Raw genomic sequence first — 20,066 nt, 5'->3', positions numbered from 1 at the left:
TAATGCAGGAGCTGCCCCCTGGTGGTCAGTGCACTCCCACAGCCAACCTCCTGTGGCCTGCCAACCTCCCATGGTTCCGCCCCCCGGCCCAGCCGGCCCGATTGCTTCGATTGGCCCCCATCAGGTCTGGGCTAGACGGCCCCTATTGGCCCCGGTGGCCTGCCAGTCCAAGGGACCCCACCCGTGCATTAATTCCTGCACTGCGCCTTTAGTGAACCTATGAATGACAGTGTGTATCTTTTACATCTGTGTCCATATACCAATTTGAGACACCATTATCTGGAACACTAAGGGTAGAGGCCATATCTCATTCGTGTCCTGCTCTTGGCATAGTATCTAGCATATAATAGTGCTTGCTGAAATAATTCAAGAAGCTGTTCACGAATTTCTCTACATGACCTCATGTAGTACAGCAAGAAAAGATAGCTCCCCCTTTAAATATATGCCTGGAATGTTCTCCCAAACAGAGAGTTAGAGGACTTGTCCTGGGTGTTGCACTATGTAGAGGTAGATGCCAGAGTAGAACCCAGGGCTGCTCAGGTCTAGAGGAGTCATTGAGCAGCAGAACAGAGAGTACGGGCTGGTTGGGGAGCCTCTTAGGGAGGTTCGTGGGTAGTTCTCACTTTCCAGAGACAACCATTTGATTCACACACGTCATCTTCCACCAAGCAGTTTTGCTTGCCCATCCTCTAAGCTGTAGTCTAGAGAAAGAGTCTATGAGGTTTGTGAAGATTAAAGCCCATTATATATTTTTAGTATGTGCATGACGCTATCACTGGTGGAAAAAACATCGATTTGAGCAGGCTCTAATGCAGCATATAGTGGGTAGGGGGCAGTGCTGGAATACAATACAGAAGAAAGAGGCAGAACCTCAGAAGAGAGGACTTGGGCACATTTGTACAACCTTGTAGCATATAACAGCAACCACTACCAGCACCAGCACCTGCACCAATATTAATGACCACCTATTTCATGGCTGGTGAGTTGCAGCATTGATTTTTTTGAAACTTAGCCTACTGATTTTTAGTTCAATATGTTTTCTGTTATACCATACTATGATTTCTTTCAATAGGGATTTTTTGTTTGTTAAAAATACATATTTTTCCTGACCATAAGAATAGTAAATTAGCTTTATAAAAATTCAAATTTAGAGACATGAATGTTTAAGAAGGTAAAAGTTTCTCTTAATACAACCTGCTCCCACATACATATAATGTTAACAGTTCAGTAGAAATTCTTTTAGTTTTTCCTATGTGTAAACTTATACCTGTTTTTTTTTTTTTAAATAGAAAGATAGTTTGGATACTTTTTTATATTTAAAAGCTTTATGCTGAGTAGACCTACACTTGCTCAAGGTACTCCCTGGGTTAATATGCTACCTAATTTTAAGCACATCGTTTTTTGGCTAATATGTGTGGGTTGCTTTTAAATATTAATCCTGCAGCTCCTAACAATTGTTCATATCCTATTCTTTTCCAGATTAGCATTATTGTGATTTTAGCCCTTTTAATTTGTAACACATGGTGTGATTCAAACCACTGAGTCTTAGCATCTGTCAGTGATACAATCATTCTTTTTAGTGATATAAATATGGTTGCCAATAATGTGGCAGAATTTGGCTTCTCATTGTTATGTTAGTAATGAATGCAAAAAAGAACTTGTGGGTGATATTTTTTTTTTTACTTAAGCTTCAATCAATTTCCTGAAGTCTCTTAAATTTCCACACGAAGAGGTCTTGGATTTTCCAAAGTAAATCTAATTTTATCTATTATCACAGTTTGTTTTCTAAACCATTTATGTAGGACTAGCTGACTTCACTCCTCAGAATGTTGCATGCTGCCATCAAAATGATGGGACAGGGCAGTCTGGGGGTAAGCAGTAGATGGGACCACAAAGGGGCCACTGGTATGCTTAGTAGATAGAGCTCACATTAGCACAAGGGCAAGGGACCCATCTTCTTGGATACTGTCCCTGAGCTGCAGATTTAAGGGTCTTTCCTTTCAACTTTTTCTCTTACTCTATTTAGAACTATTTATTTTTCTTTTCATTTTTTAACTTCAATTTTGTGTGTGTATTTTTTAATATGTTATCTCTCTACATATAGATAGATATATGCTATATGAATATAGTAGTATTGTTATGTATATAGTTGGCCCTTGAACAAAATGGTTTTGCACTACATGGGTCTACTTACTAGTATATGCAGACTTTCTTCAGTAAATACTGTGAATGTATTTTGTCTTATGATTTTCTTTTCTCTAGCTTACTTTACTGTAAGAACACAGTATAGCACACTCTCTTTCCCAAAAGCATGCCTGTACCCACCTCCCACTTCTTTCCCCACAGGCATGCATCTCCTAGACTCTAGGGGTCCCCACAAGAGTTGTAACCAGGGCAGCAATGAGCAACGGCAGTTCATCCCAGGCAAACCTCCTGAACCTCTCCCCAAGGCCCCCTTTTCTCTGGCTTCTCAGGAAGCCAAGCAGCCCAGCCTAAGCTCATTTCCCCAGTCCCTCCTTGTTTCATTGTCCCCAGCTTAAAAAAAGTTGTCCAAAATTTTTTTAAAAAATAATACAATATATGATACTTAAAACAAACAAAATATGTGTTAATTGACTATTTATGTTATTGGCAAGGCTTCTATTTGTAGTTAAGTTTTGGGGAGTCAAAAGTTATATGTGGCTTTTTGACTGCATGGGGGTTCGGTGCCTCTAACCCCCATGTTGTTCAAGGGTTAACTACATATATATATAGTTATATGTATATATATATATATATATATATATATGTGTATATATATATATATATATTATACGTACTAGAGGCCCAGTGCATGAAATTTGTGCATGGGTAGGGTCCCTAGGCCTTGCCTTCCAGCTGCTGGCCAGGACCTCCCTTCCCCAGATGCTGGCTGCCAGCCAGGGCCTTCCTTCATTCCATGCTGACCCCTGGTGGTCAGTGCATGTCATAGCGAGTGATAGAACTCCCGATCTCCCGGTCAAACTCCCACAGGGACACTTTGCATATTACCCTTTTATATATATAGATATATCCTCATGTTAGCATAGTAGTACTTGTTTATAATTTACTAGAGGCCTGGTGCACGAAATTCGTGCATGGGGGGGTGTGTCCCTCAGCCCAGCCTGCACCCTCTCCAATCTGGGATCCCTCTCACAATCCAGGACTGCTGGCTCCCAACCGCTTGCCTGCCTGCCTGCCTGATTGCCCCTAACTGCTTCTACCTGCCAGCCTGATCACCCCTAACTACTCTCCTGCCAGTCTGATCAATGCCTAACTGCTCCCCTGCCAGCTCAATTGCCCATAACTGCCCTCCCCTGCTGGCCTGGTCGCCCCTAACTGTCCTCCCCTAGAGGCCTGGTTGCCCCCAAATGCCCTCCCCTGCTGGCCTTGTCCCCCCAACTTCCCTCCCCTGCAAGCCTGATCCTCCCAACTGCCCTCCCCTGCTGGCCTGGTCACCCCTAACTGCCCTCCCCTGCTGGCCTGGTTACCCCTAACTGCCCTCCTCTATAGGTCTGGTCCCCCCAAACTGCTCTCCCCTGCAGGCCTGGTCCCCCCCAACTATCCTCCCCTGCAGGCCTGGTCCCCCCAACTGCCCTCCCCTGCATGCCTGGTCCCCCCCAACTGCCTTCCCCTGCAGGCCTGGGTCCCCCCAACTGTCCTTCCCTGCAGGCCTGGTCACTCCCAACTTCCCTCCTCTGCTGGCCCGGTCACCCCTAACTGCCCTCCCCTGCTGGCCATCTTGGGGCGGCCATCTTGTGTGTTGTAGTGATGGTCAATTTGCATATTACCTTTTTATTATATAGGATAAGTAAGGAAATACACATTTGTGGCATTGGATATACTAGTATATGCTCATGGTGGTGTACAATAAAAATACTTAAGACTGCTGTATGAATTTTTTGAGGACAGGGATATTTCCTTCTTGATATTTCTAATTGCACAAATGTCTGGCCTATAATATGTTGTTAATAAGTATTTTTGGCTGTCTGGCTGACTGAGTTTCTGGATAGATAGATAAGTTAATAAATAATGTGATTATGTTTCTCTTTATGAGTAGAGGTTATTTAAGTGACCATTTGGTAACTTCTTCAGTGCCCTAAGGACATATCTGGGTGATCAAACAACTGGACTGAGGTAACCGATCTAGATTCCATGTTTGTATGTATTAGAAACAGATTCAGCTTGCCACATTTTCAACAATCCATCAGACTGATGGATTACCACAAAATAAATGGTGATTATGATTGAGAAATTTTATGTAACTCTGCCTCTCAGGATTCATTTGTCTTAAATATTATCAGAATTCTATCTAGGGTTTAACAAGGGACCTGATCTCCATAAACCTCAACGTTTAGGCATCTTGATGTTTCTTTTCACCCAAAAGACATGTGATTAGAATAATACAATGACATGATCAAGGATAAGGGGAGATGAAAGTCCCACATTTTGTGGCACTCATATTCAATTGAAATGTTAACCTGCTAACATTGGTCTTCTCTCCCCCAATTCATTAAAGTAGTTCTGATGAGACTGAGGGTCACTGCCAAGCAGCAGTGCCCTAACTTAGACTTCATGTCACCTCTTCCTTGGCTGCTCTTGCCCATGTCATTGTCAGTCTTGATATTCATTTTTGCCCCTTCATAACACAGCACTTTCCTAGTAGGTGCTCAAAAATGATTTGTTGGACAACCATATAATTTGGTTGGTCAACATACGATTTGTGCTTGTGTGTATGCAAATGCATATGTCTTTGATGGGGAAGTCATGTGCTGGCCAGGGCAGAGTCGGGTGGGAAGCTTCACCACACTCCTCACTCAAGGGTGGCCTGGTCAGTTGATTCTGCTCAGCACCACCCAATCAGCTTGTTGGTGGGGGAATGGCAATTTTGGCTTCTTCAGTTTTACATTCTTTATGCTTTTCCCCTGTGCAAATAGATACATAGATGAAAGGACAGGTTGAATCCTATATAATAAAGAGGTAATATGAAAATTGACCATCACTCCAACACACAAGATGGCCGCCCCCATGTGGTCAAAGATGGCCGCCCCCATGTGGACACAAGATGGCCACCACAAGATGGCCGGCAGGGAAGGGCATTTAGGGGCAACCAGGACTGCAGGGGAGGGAAGTTGTGGGTGACCAGGCCAGCAGAGGAAGGCAGTTGGGAAGGACTAGGCCTGCAAGGGAGGGCAGTTGGGAAGGACCAGGCCAGCAGGGGAGGGCAGTTGGGAAGGACCAGGCCTGCAGCGGAGGGCCGTTGGGGGCAACCAGGCCAGCAGGGGAGAGCAGTTAGGGGTGACCATGTCGGTAGGGGAGGGCAGTTGGGGGGGACCAGGCCAGTAGGGGCAGGCAATTAGGGGCAATCGGGCCAGCAGGGGAGCAGTTAGGCATCGATCAGGCTGGCAGGCAAAAGCGGTTAGGGGCAATCAGGCAGGTAGGCAGGCGAGCAGTTGGGAGCCAGCAGTCCTGGATTATGAGAGGGATGTCTGGGATCGGGCCTAAACAGACAATCAGACATCCCTTGAGAGGTCCCAGATTGGAGAGGGTGCAGGCTGGGCTGAGGGACAACCCCCCCACCACCATGCACGAATTTCATGCACTGGGCCTCTAGTACCATAATAAGCCTGATGCTTCTTTCCATCTGGATTTCCCACATCAGATTCAGCTTGGTGCATTGTTTCTTGTTTTGCAAGATTGTTTTAATGATATGGGTAAAAATAGAAGGAACTATGAATTGTTGTAAGTGTGGACATATTTTGGAGTTTACCTATGAGTTATATGAGTGTGTGTAATTTCTGTGGATGAGACCATTTTCTGCCTCTTGCTCTTCTCCTCTTTTGCCTTGTTCAAAAATCACATATTAAACAGGAATGCGCTCTTTGTGTCAGTACTGTGATATACCCGATCAATTTTATAAGAGAAAAACACATTGAGGCAGAACTGTTTCTACTAACAAGTGAGGCAAAAGTTATTCATACTCTCTTCTTTTTATTTTAACTCAAGTTAGTTAATTTTTCAAAAATGTTTTAACTGGTAAGTACCAATCATGTGTCAGTGATCTTCCTCTATAGTGGAAGGTTTAGCACGTGTTACGATACAGCTGTCTTTTCTGCCGAAAGAAGAATTGAAATCTTCCTCAGAACCATAGTAGAGAAATGGTTTGCTACCCAAGATCTAGAACATACATTTTTAGATTAATTACTAGAAGAGTTACACTTTTTTTTATTAATTACCTAGGATTGGTATAGACTGTAAACCCAAACTCAGGCAGGCAAAAGATATATATTACTTTCCTAAAGCTTGCTTAACGTCTATTATGACCTGTAACTGTGTTGAATAGTCTCCCCCGACACCCAAATTCATATCCCACCTGGAATCTGTAAGTATGACCTTATTTGAAAATAGGATCTTTGCAGATATAATTAATTAGTGATTCTCAACGGGAGGTAATTTTGTTCCCTAGGGCTCATTTAGCAGTGTCTGGAGACAGTCATCACAACTGGGAACACGAAGGGTGCTACTGGCATCTGGGGTAGAGGCCAAGGATGCTGCTAAATGCACAGGGAAGCCCTCGCTTCTTCCCAATTCATCTTTCACTTAAATAAGTTATTTGTATTGAATATAAAATAGAGCATTTGCAGTTATTAGGATTTTGGAATTGGCCAGCTCACAAAACCACCTCATTTCTGAGGGCAAAAAAATCAACTTTGGAGCCAAAATTTCCTTGATTGACTAGAGTGCTCAAATAGCTTAGTCAAGGGTATATTTTAGAAGGTGTAAACATGGATTCCAGTATTGCTTCTCTTACCATTTGCATGGGCAGGCAATTTCACTTCTCTGGCCCTTAGGTTTCTTATGTGTTAGAAGTTTAAACTAGAATATTTCTGAAATTCCTTCCATTGAGTTTTTTTCCTACCATTTAGGGCCAGATTGTGAACAGAAATAATTTTTCATGTATAGAATCTTAATGGTATGAATATAAAGTCATCTCTTTTCTGCCATTCTTTGGATATATGGAGATTGCTAGTTGTCCAACAAAATTTGTGCTGTTGTTTTTCCATGTGCTCATAAATTAGAGTAAAAGCATATGCTACTAAAATAACGAAACCAACCAATATAGTGACCTTAAAAAAATGAGGCTAGACCACATTACCCATATTCCCCTGCATTTGGGTATGATTAAGTTCTCTCTGTAGAATGGGAGGAGAAGTGAGGTGTCTAAACTCTGAACCTAGTCTTGAAGGCAGTGGGCATGCCTCTTTCATGTGCTCCCTTTCTTCCAGCTGGAATCCCTGGTGACCCAGCTTCAGCCACGCAGACAGTGATGTCCCAGGGATGGAGGGACAGCAGGATGAAAGGAATCTGGAACTTCAAATGACAGGAGTGGTGCAAAACTGCTCCACCAAATTGAATTGCTAAATTGCTATCTTCAGAGCTGTTTGATGAGAGACACAGGCTTTTTTTTTTTTTTTTAAGTCACTGTGTTGTTAGGTGTTTTTATTATAGCAGCACAGGCTTTTACCATGATCAGTAGAGGAATTCTTCACAGAATTACTAAAACAGCAAACTTCAGTTGGTTAGAGCGTCTTTCCGATATGCCTAGGTTGTGGGTTTGATCTCCACAACCAAAGAATACAAGAATCAACCAAATGAATGCATAAATAAGTGGAACAACAAATCGATGTCTCTCTCTCTCTCTTTCTCTCTCTCTCTCTCTCCCTCTCCCTCTGCCCTTTCCCCTTTCTTTCTAAAATCAATAAAAAAGTGCATTTTGTTATACTTAATATGAGGTGCTAGTGTTGACTCTTAACACCTCATTACTAAAATATAAGTGAAATCTTTTAAAGAAAGATGAGGGCATGGACAAGATTAGGTCCATCTGCATCTTGATCTCTTTTTTTCTCAATCGACGGTACCATTTTCTCTTGTAAGTTCTGTACTAAATAACAACCCACATAATCCACTGTGAGTTGTTTTAGGCATGACCTCTGCTGTCAGATAATTATCAGTTTCTCTATTTGCAATTTCTTAAGTTTTAGACGTAACGTATTATCTTTCCTACTATATTCTTCTTCTTATAGCTCTTTCTCTTTCTGGTCTAATCGCATTAATGGAATGTAGGGCACATGGCTCTCTTCCCATGTGTCTAATCCCAATGGCCCACTATAGCCATTTGAAAAGAACATCTTGAACAGACTTCTTCCTTTTATGTTGCAGGCAGGTAGAAGCAGTGATAGAGGGCAGTGGTGGTTTAGACTCTAAACTTTAGAGCATCTTGGTTTTTATTGGAAAGGTAGCTTGTTCTTGCCAGTGTTCTGTTAAAAAAAGATCACTACTTTTTAGCAAATGTTCTCTTTGGCTATTTAAAAAGAAATGTTACCACTTTTCATCTGTAAGTGATAATAGTAGTAATTATTAATTATTAAGTATTAGGCCAGATATTAACTTAATGCTAACTCTGAAAGGCTTTAATGTTAAATGAAAATTTCATTTGTTTTAACTATGCAAATAAAAACTTTTTTCATGGGAAAAGATATTAATTTAATTACAGGATCATGAATAAGAGAGAGCCTACAAACTGAATATTCAATATTATATATGTTCAAATGTGGGCAACTAGGTTAATCTTTCTCCTATTGATTTTTTTTTCTGTCTTACAAGATTAGGTTGATTAGCAGAACTGTGGTTTGGATGGAAATGGCTTTGATCATCTAATCAACCTTTCCTTTTAGCTTTCCTTAAGGTTTATACACTTGGCGGAGGACAGCTTGCAATAAGGTTGCTATTTGAAATTAAAATTCATCCTAAGTGACTAAAGAGACTTGGGTTAGAATGTTTATTTCAATGACTTAAAACAAAATAAAACTGGGGTATAATTCCCTTAATAATTTTAAATCAGTCCTTTGGAAGGGAAAGTTGTTCACAAGCTTTAATTTTGATATTAGTTCATGCAGGCGTACACAATATATTTTTATTTTTCAAGTGACAAAGTGTGAGGCTAAATCCATACTTGCTTGCTGTGACTTCTTTTGGATTTGAGTTGGAGACCCACCTTTCTTCTCAGGATCTGAGAAGGCAGCTGTGGATGGTTTCACAGGAAGAAAATCCCCAATAAGGAACTTATGGGAATTGTTGCATTTGCTCTGTATGCTCTCTGTGTTTTGATACACTGAGCAAAGAATGTTGATGAGACATGAGACAGAACAGCTTGTTCCTCCACAGCTATTTTGACTTTGCAATGCTGGCAGTAGTAAAAAAAATAAAATAAAAAAGAAACAAAGGAAAAAAAAGTTTAGTGTGTTAACTAAGCAAACACATGGGCTTTGGAAGAAGGCTAGGGAACAACTAGGCTATTCTTGGTACCAAGAACCCTATTGCTTAGGAACTTTAATTCCAGTTCATGAATGCATGGTACTTGGAGTTCTACATTTCTCTAGATGTCCTTTGTCTCCGGGGGTGTTAATAGGAACAAATGGTGTTGTTAACAAAATACAAGTTGTGTTCAGTAATCAAATTTCAGTACAAGGGAGATGACAGAAGAAGAGATACCTCAACAGATTCAGAATGTGATTATGAAAACTAAATTAGTTAAAATAAATGCTACTTTAGGTATTAATAAATACAAATTATCCTGAAGAAATGGAAAAAGTAAGCAATGCTGGTTGGTTATATACTAGGGGCACTGCTGGGGATTTTAGAAGAAGAATGCGGACGATAAGCTTGAGTTTTGTGACTTACTGTTGCTGGTTTTCACAGAAGCATCAGTGTGCCAGCTTTGAGCCAAAGTTTTAAGAGACATGGTCAGTTTCCATCGGCCTCTCTCACTCCCCTCCTGCCATCTGCCATGAGAAGAACATGCCATAGGCAGCCACAGTTCCTTTTGCCTGGGTCCCAGAGTCAGAGATGCAAGGAACCAACCTGAACATGGGCCAAGCTTTGCCTTATCGAGCCCAGTCAATTCACTGCTGACCTGTGCCCCTGTGAGGGAGAAAGAAATGTTTTTGTTTTTTTTTTTAAACCACTGAAATTTGATGGTTGTTGGTTATGCAGCAAAAACCTGACTAATACATCTTTATTAGAGGTTTCTAATTTCAGGCTGTTGGTATCAGAACCATAAAGGTATCCGGCACAGATCTGTGTCCTTTCTCAGAGTCCCTCAGCATGCTGATTTCCCAGACCATGCTGTCAGTGGTTTGACTGAGCTACACTGTCACTGTCTGTGGTTGCTGCAGTGCAGTTAAGTTTACTGGCTACAACTCAGAGTTTCTAACCCCTCCCATCACTTTTACACTTGAATGAAATCTCACAGTACTGCATGTGGTGTCTGGTATCTTAAGTGGCCACCTGAAGAGCTGGATGGCACAACCCAGAAGTGTGGCATGCTAATTCCCATGGAGCAAACTTTGACCAATGGGAAACTGAAGATGGGAGGGAGAAAGTACATACGTCATCCCCTTCTTCCTCTTTCCCAGGGACGATTCCAACCACATAGCCACACAGCTCATCTGAAGAAGGCCCCATGGCCAAACAGATCCTTATGCTGGGGATCTGTTGTGTGTCTTCTGAAGACTCGTTAAGAAGTCGTAGCCAGCAGGGTAACAGGTCATTCTGCATGGCTTTCTATCCTTCCTTGCCTCATTTTTCTTTTTTCTTCACATTTAATGCACTGATTTTTACTTCCTGAAGAAAGCTCCAGCCTTAATCTTAAATCAGGCTCTGTTTACTAGAGAACCCAAGCTAAGAGCTAGACCTAGACCATCATGACAAGATGGATATGATAAAAATGGGAATTATGATAATGTCAACCAATACCTATTGATGACCACTTACTATGTGTCCAGCCATATGCTGAATGCTTTGAATTTGTTTAATTTAATATTTACTACAACTCATAAACTGAATAGCATTAGTACTTCATTTTATAAAGGAGGAAATGAAAGCTTAAAAAATCACATAGCAAGTAAGTGGATCCAGAATATAAATCTAGATAATTCATATTTTATGAATTAGCCACTAAATAACATGAATAAACTGCAGAATAGGTAATAGGTACCTAAGTGCAATGTCTTACGTGCTGTAGTACACCTGAGTGTCTAATACAGTGCATTACATCTAGTGTATAGTCAATATGTAACTTGATGATTTTATAAATCATTTATTAAGTTTCCACTTACTATTAATATTCTGGTAAATCTAGAATTATTCTACATAGCATTTATGGATTGTAACTTTTTAAAAATTAGACTAAAAGAGCCATGTTTAACAATAAAACATATTCTAAATCAGAAAACCTCTTACAATTTGGTAGGGCTGAAATTATTTTTGTATATTCTTTGAAAATATTATTTATTTGAACCTGATTTATTTGGCATAAGAGGATATTTATTGCAGTAGGAATACTTAAAAAAACACAACAACCTCCTGTTGCTTCATGGAGCTGCTCACTGTAATAGAAAAACAGTGAACTCAATAAGTAGATCTGAATTCTGCCCTTGCATTTTCCACCAACAAACATATGATTTGGGGGAAGTCAGTCCAGACTTGGACTTCACATGCACCATCTGTAAAATGCAAAGTCGGTTGAAGAATATTTCCAGCTCTGACTAACATCTGTGGTTTTCCTGAGGTTACTGGGAAGCTATATCCAGATGGCACGTGGAAGGAGAGTCGCAGCCACTCTTTTGCTTGTCCTTCTTGTATTTCTCAGTTTGGTAGATCACTTGTTCTTTAAGATTCAGTTCAACTTTGTGTGTGTGTGTGTGTGTGTATGTGTGTGTGTGTGTGAGAGAGAGAGAGAGAGAGAGAGAGAGAGAGAGAGAGAGAGAGAACCATTCCTGACTTTTTTAGAAAATTTTCTACTTTTCACTCCTAAGTAACTTTATATATCTTTATTGTAATTCTTACTGCATCCTGAGTTTATTTATGTATGTGTCCATCTCTCACTAAACTGGGCATTTTCAAAACCACACCTGAACATTTATTATACTTTAAGGAGGCATATTGCAGAAACTATATCTATTTATTTCTTTTTCTTAATGCCTTCTGTGTTCATAGACTTTATGTGCCACTCATTTTCCAAGTTCTTAACAAAAAGTAATTAATCTACTTCTAAAAATATTCCCTTCATAAAACCTTTTGGTCTTATATACTCTACCAATCAGTTTTAGAACTCCAAATAAATAAGCCTCTTTAGAAGGCATATTGAAGTAAAGAGTAATTAAATCCTTATGGTAGCACTAGGAGACATACTGTTCTGGTATGTCTCAATTTTTCAGATGAGGAAGCTGAAACATAATTAAGAAACTTGCTCAGCATCTCACAGCTAGTGAAATTATGGAGCTGGGCTTGGAACCCAGATCACCGGAATCTAGATCTCATGCCCATGACATCCTTGCTGTGTTGCCTCTATAGAAAGCTTATCTTCGTCCTTTCATTGTTCCTGTTATTATTGTTCTTATTATTTTGCACCTTGGTGGTGGATACTGCTTGTGAATTTGTATTTGTTGGATTTCTATAGTCTGTTCCTTACCAAGCTGAAACTCCTACCTTCTTTATTGTCCGTTAAGCTTAGTCAGCCCCTTTTATTACCTTTGGAATGAAAGCTGAATCACCAAAACATTTGTTACATTGCTGCTGCTAGAATAACTGTATTTTAGAACTGTCACTCTCTTCCCCCCTGAAAAACTAGCCACAGCCAGTTGAAGTGAAGATATCTGAGTGTCAGTAAAGGTGCTAGGGCAGCAGTGGTGATGACAGTGACGATGGCTGAGTCCGTGAACGAGATAGACAGATTCGGTGATCACAGAGGAAACTCTGGGATTGCACATCTTTATTCACGCTAAAACCATTTATTGAACACAGATGTATGTACGAGTACGGTGGGGAACACTGAGAAACGGCTCTAGCCCTCATGCACATTACAGTAGAGTGGGGGAAGATCAACAGCTCATGAATATTAATAGCAAACACTGGTGTAGAATACTGTGTGCCAGACACTTTTCCTGATGCTTTACATTCATTATCTCACACATTCTACACAACAGTTCTAAGGGGGGGGGGTCTTCTTTTTTTCAGATGATGAAATTGAGACACAGAAGGTTAAGGCATTTGCTTAAGATCCTGCAGGTAGTAAGTGACAGAGCCAATATTTGAACCCAGGAAGGCTGGCTCTCCAGAATCTGGCATCTAAACACTCTCCTAGTCTACTAACATACGGTGAGTCAATGGACAATTGTGAAAAGAGTTTCAGAGACAGTGAGAGGATGAGGGGGGTTGAACCTGCTCTGGAAAATCTGGGAAGACCTGCCTGATAAAGTGATGAGGACGGGTGAAAAGAACCAGCCAGGTGATGATGTGCTTGTGCATGTGTGTGCACATGTGCATGTGCATGTATTCACGTGTATGTGATAGGGTGGGTGGGTGGTAGAGGAGCTGGAGAAGCATCCAGGCAGGGGGAGAAGCTTATTTATGGGACTTGTTGAGGAGCACATCTCCGTAAATATCTTCAAAGTCAATGGCAACTTGCTCTTTTAGTGCAAATTCGCTTCACACGACTTTCAGGTCCTATTTAGTTGCATAATTCAAAATGATTCTGGGTTTGTGTATGGCTTTCAGCCAGTTGGTGAGCACATAGCTGTGGAGTTTCCTATTTTATTAGAAGTGAATGGTAAGCAGCAGAGGCTTGGGATCCTAGAAAGCTAAGTTCATATCCCAGCTTCTCGATCATGGTTATTTCTCAATTGTTTGGGGGTTGTGTTCTGTGTGTTTTTTTGGATTAATAAGAAGTACATTAAAATTGCATAAAGTATAAATATTACTTGAAATCAGTGCAGACATCACATATCTAAAGGCTTTCATTGCTTGCAGCTGTCTGGTAACCATCAGACCCCTCGAGCTGGACAGTCAGGTTAGTTTGGGCCCCATTCCTGAGTCAATGGGCCCTTAAAGTAAGGTGACCAGACGTCCCGCTTTTGGCAGGACAGTCTCGATTTTTAACAATTTGTCCCGCATCCCGCGGCGTTTTAAAAAAGTCCCGATTTTTGGAAAGAATGCATGACAAGCTAGGGAACGGCGGGAGAACAGGAAGGGAATATACGGTTTTCGGCGGCCATGTGGCTATTTAGCCAGGATATGAGTTTTATATTATTTTTGTTAATTGTATAATGTTAAACTTTAATAATAACAAATAATTGTTGAGAACTGATTATGGAGAACTGCTTATCAAAGTTCGCATTGTTGATCAGTTGAATGTTAGAATTCAACCACCGTTGTTTGGACTTAATGAACAATGTCATTTTTTGGGATTGGCAACGATGAAAACATTTTGTAACTGTCTCTTAGACGATACACATCGTACTGCGTGCTAGTAAGCTAGTTAAACAAGTGATGTCATTACAAATCAGCTATTCAGATAATTTAGGTAAGTAATTATCTTGAATTTAGCAGACAGTACTCGTATTATTTATATTTTATAGTGGCGGCAAAAAGTCTAGCGCCGGCCTTGAAAGTGATACTTACGACTTACGTTACGGCAAATTCATGACCTTTTAAACAATGACAGCAATCTACTAAAAAAATTCACTCAAATGAGAAATATGCCAAAGAATAAAATAATATTATACATAATTTTTTATTTATTATATTTGTAAATTGTACTTATGTTGAAATTTAAAAAAATATATTACAATACTATTTTTGCGTTCTATGAACATTTTTGTTGCTCCATATAGACCAAATTTTTAATCAAGAACCCCCCCCACCCACCACCCACCCCCTCGGTCAATGGTGTCCCGCTTTACCAATGTTAAAATCTGGTCACCTTACCTTAAAGGGAAAGTTATAGTTGACTATAAGCAGAGGAAAAATAAATTACTACAAAGAAATTAAGTGAGAAAGGGAAGAAAGGAAAACTGAGGCAATGAGACTACTTCTCTGCCCAACTTGGTTCTAATATTAAAAACAGAGATTAACTAGGAAGCAAATAGAAATTAATTTTTTTAGCAAGTTTTTAACAGTTTTTCAAGTGACACATGTAATGTTTAGTGTTCCTAATGAGTTGTACTAGGATTAGTTTTACATTTTTGGACATTTGGGGAGTGGCAAATGGGTTCTTAAATATTAGATATAATTACAAGAAAACTTGTCTATATAAATGTATTGGTACCAGGTTCTGTCTAGTTTTGTTTTAATCAGGGTTTTAGATTACATATGGCTTTCATTCTTCTCTCCCTTTATCCTCATTAATCAAGAGCTGAAGTTGGGTGGATACACCAGATCTCTTTGAACCTTGGTTTCCTGATCTATAAAAAGAGGCCAACACCCCTATCACTCAGAGTATTTGTAAGGATGACATATGATAATATGCAGCAAAATGACTGACTGTATGATATCTGGTACAAGATGGATGTCCAAATCATTGTCCTTTTTCCCCTCCTTCCTTTCCTTCTTTCTTTCTTGCCTGCCTGCTCTCTTCTCTGCCTCCCTCCCTCATCCCTTTCTGGCAGTGGAAAAAAAATTAAGAGACCAAGTCTCAAGTTTGCTACTCAGAGGCAGTTGAGCTTGACTTAATCTTTCTGCTCTGTAGTTTTCTCACTGGTGAAATGAGAGAATTCATTAAATAGGTCACCTATTTTATTATCAAATTCTATAATTCCATTTTCTTTGGTTCTTGAATTATGCATCAAAATATTTGACTGCACTTTTTTTTTTAATCCTTACTCAAGGATATTTTTTCCATTGACTTTTTAGAGAGAATGGAAAGGAGAGGGAGAGACAGAGAAAAACATCAATGTGAGAGAGACACATTGATTGGTTACCTCCCACATGCCCCTGACCAGGGTCCATGCCCCTGACCAGGATCAGGAGCTTGCAACCAAGGTATGTGCCCTTGACCAGAATTGAACCCGGGACCCTTCAGTCTGCAGGCCAATGCTCTATCCACTGAGCCAAACCAGCTAGGGCTGACTACACTTTTTGTTACAATGTTGTTTCACTTTTTGCCTGCCCCAAAGAAGCTTGTGATTCTAGCTCTATGCCCCTGGAAACCTGGGAAAGATTTCCACAGATACAGCTTGACTAAATTTGTAGGTTTCCAGCTGAGTTAGCAGAATCCGGGCTGCTGAATGGATGAGCTTCTATTAACACAGTGATATTTGGTTATATAGCTGTAGCACTGGGGAGAAGGGACTGAACCAATATTTATGAGGTGGGACTGTGACTTGAACTTTAAAACTAGTTCTCCTAGAGGATTTAGCTTATTCTTTTTCATTTCCTTGGGAAAATCAGTAGCCATGTATGGTGGGCTGAATAATGCCTCCACTCCCACCTCCCCCCCCCCCCCCCCCCCGCAGATGTCCATGTTTTAATGCCTGGAACCTGTGAATATGTTAATTTACATGATAACAGAGACTTTGTAGATGTGGTTAAGGATTCTGAGATGAAGAGATTATCTTGGATTATCCAGTGAGGCCAATATAATCATTAAGTCTTTTTAAGAAGGAGCCAGGCGGGTCAAAGTAGGAGAACAATAATATGATGATAGAAGGGGAGAGAGAGATTTGAAGATGCTACACAGCTGGCTTCGAAGATGGAGGATGGGTCTGCAAGCCAGGGGATGTGGGCTGGAAAAGGTAGGAAATGGACTCTTTCCTCGTGTCTCAAAAAACACAGCCCTGCTAACACCTTGACTTGAGCCTGTAAGACCCAGTTTAGACTATAGAATGGTACAAGAAGTTTGTATTGTTTAAGCCACTGTGTTCGTAGTAATTTGGTTCAGCAGCTGTAGGAAAGTAATACATCATGGCTCCCAAGGTAAAAAAACAAATAAACTTCTACATTTTGAGACATTTTACATTAGAGCAGATGTTGGATGACCTCTCTAAGGATGAGAGAATGATTTTACCTATAATGACTTGGTACTTGGAGAAAGGACTTGGTGAATAGAGATGACCTGGATCTTTTAACACTTTGATGTGAGAAAGCTTTGACTGCAGCCTCAGGTGGGCTACAGTAAAAAGCTTCCTTCAAGGGAGTTACTGATTTAATGAGGGGAAAATTGGTTAGAATTGGTATATTTCCTGATGGGTATCCTCATTAGCTTTTTAGTTTCAGTTCTAGTTCATCTTCCTATTCTAGGAATAATAACAAGATTACCTCCCGGAAGGCCAATGAATGTTGAATGAGATGGTATTGAGACATTTGCTATTCTACTGAATTATCTCATTTATCCAGTTTCACTTTTCTATAAAGCTCATTTTGATTTCTCCTTCAGTAAATGTAGATGGCTATTAGCAACAGGGTGCCCATTAGGTGGGATCATGGCGGGGGTGGTGGTGGTGGTATCATGGACAAAAATGTGGCAATGGATGGACAGTGGGTGGTTCTTAATAAACTTCTCCTCTTTAGGATTCAGTCTAATTTTGCTCTAAGTTAAGAGGGACTCATTTGTCAGGGCAGGTTCTGGGAAATTGACTTTGAGCCAGATACCTGTGTGCAGAAAATTTATTGGAGAGTCTTTTAGGAACAGCACTAGTTTGAGAAGCAGGATTGTGCAGGAGAGTTGAACTGATCTAACCCGGAGCTCCGAAGCTTGAACAGCTCTTCAAACATGTCCTGAATTGAGGTGAGGGGACTGAGCCTTTGTATCTCCACATTGATTTGGTCCCTGGATGTGTGGCTGCCCCAGGTGAGTTTGCTTAATTTGGGGGTGAGGCAGCTTCCTTCCCCTGAGGGCAGTCTCATAGGAGGGACTCAGCTGTGACTCACAAAGGCGGATGGCCAACATATCTGGCCTGGCAGCCAGGAAGATGCCTGCCTCAGTCCTAAGTAGGGAACTGGGTGGTACACCAGAGTGCTCCTGCAGACCAGTGAATGAGTGTGGAGAAAGAGAAAACAGAGAAGTGAGTCAGTACCAGAGTGCATGATGGGAGCCCAGAAAAATAGACTTATAGGTTCTATGCCATTGGCTTAGCCAAAGTTACTTGCTTAATTACTTAGTTCCACTTTCTAATAATGGCCCTTTGCATTGCTTCTATGTCCCCATGAAGGTGTGAAGAATAAAGAATTAAGATAGTTACAAGTCAGAGGTCAGCCTCAGTTAAATCTCAAACTTCAACCTTTTTGAAGACCGTTTCCACATGCCTTGTCATATTCACCCTCTGAACATCTTCATCTGCCTTTCTCTGACTGTCCTGGTGGAAATAGTATTAAGCAAAATAATTATGCAAAGTTGGGTAGCAGAAAGGAAAATAAGCACAATTAAAGGACTTAGATTCAGTGTGACATGTTTATGGGACTTCTTCTGGGTCCAGAGCAAATCTATATTTTAACCAAATATATATTTTATATGATAGAAAATGCATAGATTAAGTAAACTTTTTAACAAAAATAGGCAATGGGTTTGGACTGATGGCACATTAAAAAGGACAATAGTCTCTTTTTGGACGTTTTTTTATCCCTACCAGTTATTTCTTAGTTTGTTGCTGTGAAGTTAATGAAAAATCCATTCTTCTATAACTTAGGTAGCATTTGAAAATGACTGAAGGTAGATTCCAGCTTAATTGTGTAAAGTTACCAGTCTTTCTTCATGTTTATTCAGCCCTTGTCACCCAGTCGTTAGCCTCTTTTCCCATCTCACTTCTCTATTTTACAAATATCATCCTCACCCACCACATCTTTATTATTAATTCATTTAACTTCTGTTACAGGGAGATCAAGCATTTATTCCTTTTTGAACATTCACTTCCCTACAAGCTTAGAAATACGTGACTGACAGCAACAGCTACCCCACAGAGCCTGTGTACACACGAGTTTACGGGCTGCTGTGCAGGCACCTTTTGTGATTTACTCTCTGGTTATTGAGATTTATTTATTTTTTGATGGACTGGTAAATTATGAGGCCATGGACCTTGCCAGGTTTTCAGGTATCAACTCAAAAGGCCTTGCTGGAAAAACTGTGGTTGGCACAGCAACACAGAGAATGGCCAATGATGCATCATATATTTTTAATAGATATAATGTTTTAATAAACATTCTCCTCCTAAAGCAATGGATTTTAAAATAGGCTTTTGCCTTGAGCCATGGAGCTACCCAGCTGTGAGTTTTATAAGGCAACAATCTCCACATCATTAGATGTTATGACTAATATTCCAGCAACTGAAATAATAGCTATTTACATGCACATAAAAAGTTAAAATGACATTTAAGGTGCACACTCAGAAAGGTGTGCTTGTAAAAGTGATGCCACAAGTTCCTCTTTTATTTCTTCCTAGTGACTTGTCTTGTACAGATCCCTGGCGAACCAAAGGTAGCTTAGAAAACTTGTCCCCGACTGACACCTGGGACGTCTCCAACCTTGACAGCAGGGAGGATGACCTCCCGCATCCAGGGCCATTGCCCAGTAGAGTTTAGGCATTAGGAGGATTTCTTCTGATTTCATTGACTCGTTGGTTCTCTATTTTAATTTCATTACGATTTTGCTCTTTTACTGGTTTCTCTATAAAACCCACTTACATCAAACCTATGGTGAGTTTTTGTGTGGACTTTACTAAAAAGTTGGAAGACTCTGACAAATCAATTTGTGCACCTTACAGCCTCTTGGCACTTTTTTTGGCTCCACCTGCTTCCCTCCTAGCCCGGCTCCCCACCACCCATCTTTGGAAAAACAAACACATCTCTCTACTTGTCTTATTCAGAGCACTGCCTGACCACCTAAGACTTCATCTTCCAAGTACCCATCAAGGCATTTTGTTCACAAACAGTCTGTGCCAATTGTAAGTATAAAAGTATTGTTCCCACCCTGGCTGGGTAGCTCAGTTGGTTAGAGCATTGTGCCAGTACTCCAAGGTTGTAGGTTCAATCCCGGGTCAGGGCACACACAAGAATCAACCAATGAATGCATAAATAAGTGGAACAACAAATCAAAAAAATTTTTTTGGTCAAGGGTGTGCTCAGGCAGATCTAACCCTGTGAGGTTTTTTTTCACCCTCTTTATTTTATTTTTTCATCACCACTTAATACCCCCATGCCCTCCTCCACATCCACTCACC

This window comes from Eptesicus fuscus, chromosome 2, assembly GCF_027574615.1.
Source record: "Eptesicus fuscus isolate TK198812 chromosome 2, DD_ASM_mEF_20220401, whole genome shotgun sequence".
In the NCBI taxonomy this organism is placed as follows: domain Eukaryota; kingdom Metazoa; phylum Chordata; class Mammalia; order Chiroptera; family Vespertilionidae; genus Eptesicus; species Eptesicus fuscus.
This window is presented reverse-complemented; position numbering follows the sequence as displayed.